The sequence below is a fragment of the Salmo salar genome, chromosome 14, assembly GCF_965601325.2.
Source record: "Salmo salar chromosome 14, fSalSal1, whole genome shotgun sequence".
NCBI classification, from domain to species: Eukaryota; Metazoa; Chordata; class Actinopteri; order Salmoniformes; family Salmonidae; genus Salmo; species Salmo salar.
In genome coordinates, this window is record NC_138304.1 from 84,359,456 (window position 1) to 84,367,865 (window position 8,410).

Genomic DNA, 8,410 nt, shown 5'->3' on the forward strand with positions numbered 1-8,410 from the left:
TTCGACATGTGCCTTCAAGGATAGAAAGATGGCGCTGCACGTTTTGTACATTCTCTTTTCAATTTACCTTACATCCCAAGTCTATTGTTGCTTATCTAAACAAATTTGAATGAGTACCAGTGCTAACTCACAAAATATGGTGCTTGTATTGAGTTATAATATCACATTTGGGTATAAATTCGATTGTAATATTTTTACAAAATGGCTGCGATGCACTCGAGCATGCTGCCTGCCACACCCTTGGACACTATCAACACCTTGCCGTTTAATTTAAAATGATGAAATGAATAATTAACTAAAATTAATAAAATAAATGAATTAGAGTCCAAATGGAGAGTCGTTGACAATGCACAAAAATAAATGTGCTTTGCCCTTTCACCTGTAACCTTTCAACCCTCAGTTGTGAAACGCAAAATGGCAGCGTCCATACCAAGTATTGGAAGGATTTTATGCCGTGTGTTCGCTTTACTTCACAGAATATTCGGCAGAAGCTGGTATTTGTCAATTATTGTCTATAGTACGTCAGATAAGTGAAAGCTTGGACGTCTGCTGCACACATACGTCACGAAACAGTGACCGAGCTAAAGTAACGCGTAACCGTCGGCTAATAAACACTAGCCAGCTACAGCTAGCGAAGTTACAGAGCTAGCAACATAGCTATATACAACCGGTACTTACTATATACATTGTGCATATTTTATCTTCACTGTACATCATCCAATGCAACCCCAGTAATATGTTTCACATAGAACCATAGTCTATGAAAAAGTATCAGCATCATTGTCTTGTGTACACTACACTGTATTTGCAAATTTCACACTTGACTGGCAGAGTTAAATTAAGGTTAGGTAAAAAATAATAACTGTGTTTCCAGGTGTGCAGTCTAGCCTGTCTGTGCACTGCAGCCTCACCTGATATCCCCAGTGATGCAGTGGAGGCTCTTGCCACTTACAGAGCAAAGGTATGGAGATTAGAGTTAGAATTTCTACTCTATGCACTCTGCTGTTTTTTCTAAGGGATGGTTCCTCGGAACCAGATTAAGCCTACTCCTGGTTCCTGCACTAAAAAGCATGCTCATTAGAGTGTAATTTAAATACTGTTAATCCATCCATATTTGTGGCCATTGACTTTGTGTCCGTCTACCTCTCCTATCACTAGAGTACATAGAGCGCTATGGATAAGTCCAGTGTGGTCTGACTACAGGAGGAACCACAAATGAGGGATCCCCCCTTCAGAAGACACACAAGACCTGCATTGTAGGTGTAACAGAGATGGTTCTGTAATCTTGCCTGAAACCTGGAGACTCTCTGAGCTATTGTCCAGGTTTGGAGAGTGCATAGATGATCAGAGGATGTCTACCATGATGCTGTCTGCTCTGTGTTAGGCTATGTAACTCCATATTATTATTATTATTATTATATTCTCCACCAGACAGACACGTGACTGCAACCTCTAATCACTATTTCTGTTTTGATCAGAGATGAGACAAGATATGTGGGAACCCCCATCCAATTTGTCGAGACCCCAACGTCATCATCCACTATCAGGTTTGGTCTCTCACATTGACTTATGGAATATACACACACAATCATTATGAGAGATGGAAAATTAGATGGCATTTCCTTTGATTTTGTTAGGTTGATTTAACAAGCTATTCAATGTTATGTTTGGTAAGCAATGGACCATTGTCTTTTTGCAGAATGTGAAGCTGCAGCAACAGTTTATCAGTCCATATACAGGCGTTGTGTATGACCCCACACGGACAGGTAAGATACAGTACCTACGGAAAGTATTCATACCCGTTGACTTGTTCCACATTTTGTTATGTTACAGCCTTATTCTAAAATGGATTTAAAAAAATAAATACCCCATAATGACAAAGAAAAAACATTTAAAAAAAAATAATATTCTGCAAATGTATTAAAAAAAAAAAAAAAATGATACCTTAATTACATAAGTATTCAGACCCTTTGCTATGAGACTTGAAATTGAGCACAGGTGCATCGTGTTTCCATTGATCATCCTTGAGATGTTTCAGAAACTTGATTGGAGTTCACCTGTGGTAATTTCAGTTGATTGGACATGATTTTGAAAAGGCACACACCTGTCTATATAAAGGTCCCACAGTTGACAGAGCAAAAACCAAGCCATGAGGCCGGCCGGCCAGCCAAACTGAGCAATCGGAGGAGAAGGGCCTTGGTCGGGGAGGTGACTAAGAACCCGATGGTCACTCTGACAGAGCTCAAGAGTTCCTCTGTGGAGATGGGAGAACTTTCCAGAAGGACAACCATCTCTGCAGCACTCCACCAATCAGGGCTTAATGGTAGAGTGGACAGACAGAAGCCACTCCTCAGTAAAATGCACATGATAGCCCGCTTGGAGTTTGCCAAAAGGCTCCTAAAGACTCTCAGACCATAAAAAACAAGATTATCTGGTCTAATGAAACCAAGATTGAACTCTTTGGCTTGAATGCCAAGCATCACGCCTGGAGGAAACCTGGCACCATCCCTACGGTGAAGCATGGTGGTGGCAGCATCCTGTTGTGGGGATGTTTTTCAGCAGCAGGGACAAGGAGACTATTCAGGATCGAGGCAAAGATGAACGGCGCAAAGTACAGAGAGATCCTTAATGAAAACCTGCTCCAGAGCTCTCAGGACCTCAGACTGGGGTGAAGTTTCACCTTCCAACAGGACAACGACCCTAAGCACCCAGCCAAGACAACGCAGGAGTGGCTTCGGGACAAGTCTCTGAATGTCCTTGAGTGGCCCAGCCAGAGCCCGGACTTGAACCTGATTGAACATCTCTGGAGAGACCTGAAAATAGCTGTGCAGCAACGCTCCCATCCAACCTGACAGAGCTGGAGAGGATCTGCAGAGAAGAATGGGAAAGACTCCCCAAATACAGGTGTGCCAATCTTGTAGCACCGTACCCAAGAAGACTCGAGGCTGTAATTGCAGTCAAAGGTGCTTCAACAGAGTAAAGGGTCTGAATACTTATGTGAATGTGATATATATTTTTTTATAAATTAGCAAAAATGTCCCTAAACATGTTTTTGCTTTGTCATTATGGGGTGTGGATTGTGTGTAGATTGATGAAGAAAAAACATCAATTTAGTCAATTTTAGAATAAGGCTGTAAACGAACAAAATTTGGAAGAAGTCAAGGGGTCTGAATGCTTTCCGAATGCAATGTATGTGTTAAATTTATGTAATGTGTAAACAATTCTATGAATGAATCTGAATCAACCATGCTGATTTCGGCAGGTGTTATCTACATTTTGGCGGCAGGTAGCCTAGTGGTTAGAGCGTTGGACTTGTAACCGAAAGGTTGGAAGATCAAATCCCCGAGCTGACAAGGTCAAATCTGTCGTTCTGCCCCTGAACAAGTCAGTTAACCCACTGTTCCTAGGCCGTCATTGAAAATTTGAATTTGGTCTTAACTGACTTGCCAAGTTAAATAAAGGGTAATAAGAAAAATACTTGCTGGTTTCATCGAAATAAGTTGTCTTTGATTTGATAAATGATGAATTTACACAGTTGACACAGCCAAGAATCTGCCAATAGGTGTTTTAGTGATGAAAACCTTTCTGCATAAAGTAACATCTGGTTCCAGACCAACACTTTTTGTGAGGTTTGAGGTAACTAAAGTGCCACATTTATATTGTTATTCTACATTTTTATCCAGGAGTGTCAGAAACAGAAAAAGTAACTCAATCAGGCGATTGGCATTGCTAGAGACCAGGGTAAGTTCAGCCTCTGTGACTAAGGAGCAGAATGCTGGAGCAGTACAGACCTATATCTATCCTACCCTGCCTTTCTAAAGTCTTCGAAAGCCAAGTTAACAGATCACCGACCATTTCGAATCCCACCGTAGCTTCTCCGCTATGCAATCTGGTTTCCGAGCTGGTCATGGGTGCACCTCAGCCACGCTCAAAGTCCTAAACAATATCATAACCGCCATCGATAAAAGACAATACTGTGCAGCCGTCTTCATCGACCTGGCCAAGGCTTTCAACTCTGTCAATCACCGCATTCTTATCGGCAGACTCAACAGCCTTGGTTTCTCAAATTACTGCCTTGCCTGGTTCACCAACTACTTCTCAGACAGAGTTCAGTGTGTCAAATCGGAGGGCCTGTTGTCCGGACCTCTGGCAGTCTCTATTGGGGTGCCACAGGGTTCAAATCTCGGGCCGACTCTTTTCTCTGTATATGTCATTGATGTCGCTCTTGCTGCTGGTGATTCTCTGATCCACCTCTACGCAGACGACACCATTCTGTATACTTCTGGCCCTTCTTTGGACACTGTGTTAACAAACCTCCAAACAAGCTTCAATGCCATACAACACTCCTTCTGTGGCCTCCAACTGCTCTTAAATGCAAGTAAAACTAAATGCATGCTCTTCAACCGATCTCTGCCCACACCCGCCCGCCCGCCTGTCAAGCATAGTGATAGTAACTCTGGATGGTTCTGACTTAGAATATGTGGACAACTACAAATACCTAGGTGTCTGGTTAGACTGTAAACTCTCTTTCCAGACTCACATTAAGCATCTCCAATCCAAAATTAAATCTTGAATCGGCTTCCTATTTCGCAACAAAGCCTCCTTCACTCATGCTGCCAAACATACCCTCGTAAAACTGATTATCCTACTGATCCTTGACTTCGGCGATGTAATTTACAAAATAGCCTCCAGCACTCTACTCAGACTACATCCAATTTGCTATCACAATGCCATCCGTTTTGTCACCGAAGCCCCATATACTACCCACCACTGCGACGTGTATGCTGTCGTTGGCTGGCCCTCGCTTCATATTCGTCGCTAAACCCACTGGCTCCAGGTCATCTATAAGTCTTTGCTAGGTAAAGCCCCGCCTTATCTCAGCCTTCTGGTCACCATAGCAACACCCACCCCGTAGCACGCGCTCCAGCAGGTATATTTCACTCGTCATCCCCAAAGCCAACTCCTCCTTTGGCCGCCTTTTCTTCCACTTCTCTGCAGCCAATGACTGGAACGAATTGCAAAAAATCACTGAAGCTGGAGTCTTATATCTCCCTCACTAACTTTAAGCATCAGCTGTCAGAGCAGCATACTGATCATTGCACCTGTACACAGCCCATATGTAAATAGCCCACCCAATTACCTCATCCCCATATTGTTATTTATTTTTTTTGCTCCTTTGCACCCCAGTAGCTCTACTTGCACATTCATCTTCTGCACATCTATCACTCCAGTGTTAATGCTAAATTGTAATTATTTCGCCACTATGGCCTATTTATTGCCCTACCTCCCTAATCTTACTACATTTGCACACACTGTATATAGATTTTTCTATTGTGTTATTGACTGTACGTTTGTTTATCCCATGTGTTGTTTGTGTTGCACTGCTTTGCTTTATCTTGGCCAGGTCGCAGTTGTAAATAAGAACTTGTTCTCAACTGGCCTACCTGGTTAAATAAAGGTGAATTTAAAAAATAAAAGTACAGTAATGAATAATGACATTTTTTGTGACCAGTGCAGCGGTTCAACAATGCCACCAAAAGAGAAACTGCAGTTCTCTACAATACATAAATATTGTCCATATTTCTAGGGCTACTACCCTTCCAGGTTCCTCATGTGGACTTCACAGGGGAGGACTATTCCAACTCCCATAACGCAGTTGGTTTAACCCCTCCTCCCCCCACCGTGACCCCTTGGTACAGATGGTACCACACCATGCAGCTAGACGAGACTGAAGTGGCTCAAGTCAAGAAGACCTACAAGACCTATTTGACATAGACTAGGGCATATCAGAGGAATCATGGTGAAAATTCTCTCACATGCTTCGCTAACAATATGTAGACTAACAGTGACGTGCTTACTTACAGGCCCCTTCCCAACAAGGCATAAAAAAAAATAAAAATAATAAATGTGAGTAACAATAACTTTTCTATATCCACGGGGTACCAGTACCGAGTCAATATGCAGAGGTACAAGGTAATTGAAGTAGATATTTTTTATTTGATCTTTAACTAGCGAAGTCAGTTAAGAAAAAATGTTTATTTACAATGACAGCCTACCCTGTACAAACCCTAACCACGCTGGACCAATTGTGCACTGCCCTATGGGACTCCCAATCACGGCTGGTTGTGATACAGCCTGGAATCGAACCAGGGTCTGTAGTGACGCCTCTAGCACTGAGATGCTGCGCCACTTGGGAGCCCGGAGATACGCGTGTAACAGAATGATAAGTGAATTATCATGTACAGTACATGCTACAATATGGACCATCAATGGGATAAATCTGTCTAAACTGTTCATTTGTATTCAGAGACAAGTTGTACAATAAAGACATTAAGATGCAAAATCCATTTATTTAATTGCCTTTTTGGCTGTAGTAAATACTTGATCATACAGGTGTCAACATGTTTATTCCCAGTTAATAAGAGCGTGGTTTCTACGTGTGAATCCAGTGGTAATGTATTGCCATTTCCTCTACAATAGAAATACTTAAGCATATTACGCTTTCTTTCTGTCCCATTGTCACCTGGCTGACTGACACATGCCCACTTGTCCAGTCAAATTCTGAATTCCAAATCACATCTTTTCAGATCTACAGTTGTGTGGAGGGGCAAGGTGGCAAATTGAACTTAAGAAAATGTATGCATCTCATAGGCCGAGAGGATACTGCAGTACACCAGGGGTGTATCCTCAATACTCTTAACGTGGCTTCCTCACCACACCTTTCTTTGAATAAACTGATTTGGGAGAGACTTCAGCCATGATGCTTATTCAAATAAGTGGTGAACGATCAGGCGAGACAAGGAAACAAAGCCACTTTAGACTATCGAGATTCACTCCAGCACTGAGCTGATGACATGGCCAGCTTCAGTGGTAGGTTATTTTGCATTACATTTCTATTTCCTCCTGGGGTCTTTTCAAAATGGCACCCTATTCCCTACATAGGCAGTACATTTTACCAGGGCCCATAGTGCTCTGGTGAAAAATGGTGCAGTACAGGGAATAGAGTGCCAATAGAGCCCTGGTTCTGCAGTAGGTAGGTCACTCTTTGAACCTGTGGACCAGGATCTCCAGAACCTGTTTGTAGTCCTCGAAGTCCCCGTCTATCTGGCTTTACACCACTCCAGCCGTCGCTTGGCATTGCGCATGGTGATCTTACGCTTGTGTGCGGCTGTTTGGCCATGGAAACCCAATTCATTAAGCTCCCAACAAACAATTGTGTTGACGTTGCTTTCAGAGACAGTGTGTGTTGCAACAGAGGACAGACAATTTCTTCACGCTACAGCACTTGCCGGTCCCGTTCTGTGAGCTTGTGTGGCTTACTACTTTGAGGCTCAGCCGTTGTTGCTCCTAGACGTTTCCACTCCACAATAACAGCATTCACAGTAGACCTGGGCAGCTCTAGCTGAGCAGAAATTTGACTTACTGACTTGTTGGAAAGGTGGCATCCTATGACGGTGCCACGTTGAAAGTCACTGAGCTCTTCAGTACAGGCCATTCTACTGACAATGTTTGGGGCGGGGTTGTGGCAGCTAAAATATAGCTATTCCGACGAACAAACTGCAGGCAAAACTAGTAATTAAATGTCAATTAATTGAAGAAAACGTTTTTTTATTGGGTGCTCAAATTCCTCGACGGCCACTCTTCAGAGACAAAATACCTGAAAAAAAAAAGAGCACACAAAACGAAAAACACATTTAAGATATTCGCTTATTTTATTCGTGTGTTCATACACGCCTGCATCTTAATATAGCTTTCTTATTATTGATTATGTTAAAAGAAATAATTGCGCAGTCGTTTTTGTTTAAAAATAAATAACTAGCAGTGTTTCTTTCGACGTTACTCACCCCAGAACAAATCCAGGAATGAACTGGAAGGGGAGAGGCTTGATATTTATACCCTGTGACGTTTTTGACGTCATACGCGTCTTCCAGCATGCATTTTCTGGGTTTTTCATGGTAACAACATTGAGTTTTTGGTGACGCGCTGTTGTAGAACACCTTAATTAAAGAGTTTTCCATCTGTGCTTTCATTGTCCATCAGGACAGAAAGATTACGCTGCACGTTTTGTATATTCTCTTTTCAATTTACCTCACGTCCCAAGTCTATTGTTGCTTATCTAAACAAAGTTGAATGAGTACCAGTGCTAACTCACAAAATATGGTGCTTGTATTGAGTTATAATATCACATTTGGGAATAATTTCGATTATAATATTTCCACAAAATGGCTGCGATGCAAATCGGGTGGCCTGCCACACCCGCGGACACAATCAAAACCTTGCGTTTAATATACAATTAATAGTTAACTAAAATTCATAAAATAAATGAATTGAAGTCCAAAAGGAGAGTCTTTGGCTATGCACAACAATAAATAATGTTGCCCTTTCACCTGTAACCTTTCAACCCTCAGTT

At 42.2% G+C, this 8,410-nt stretch overlaps 1 pseudogene across 1 annotated transcript; it reads left to right on the top strand.

Annotated features, from left to right (window-relative positions):
- Positions 1–414: 414 nt before the first annotated feature.
- On the top strand, positions 415–6,347 carry LOC106570333 (small ribosomal subunit protein mS40-like; annotated as a pseudogene). The gene is made up of 5 exons (XR_006758669.2): positions 415–433; positions 1,159–1,256; positions 1,479–1,547; positions 1,700–1,766; positions 5,588–6,347. The product of XR_006758669.2 is annotated as a small ribosomal subunit protein mS40-like (transcript).
- Positions 6,348–8,410: the final 2,063 nt, after the last annotated feature.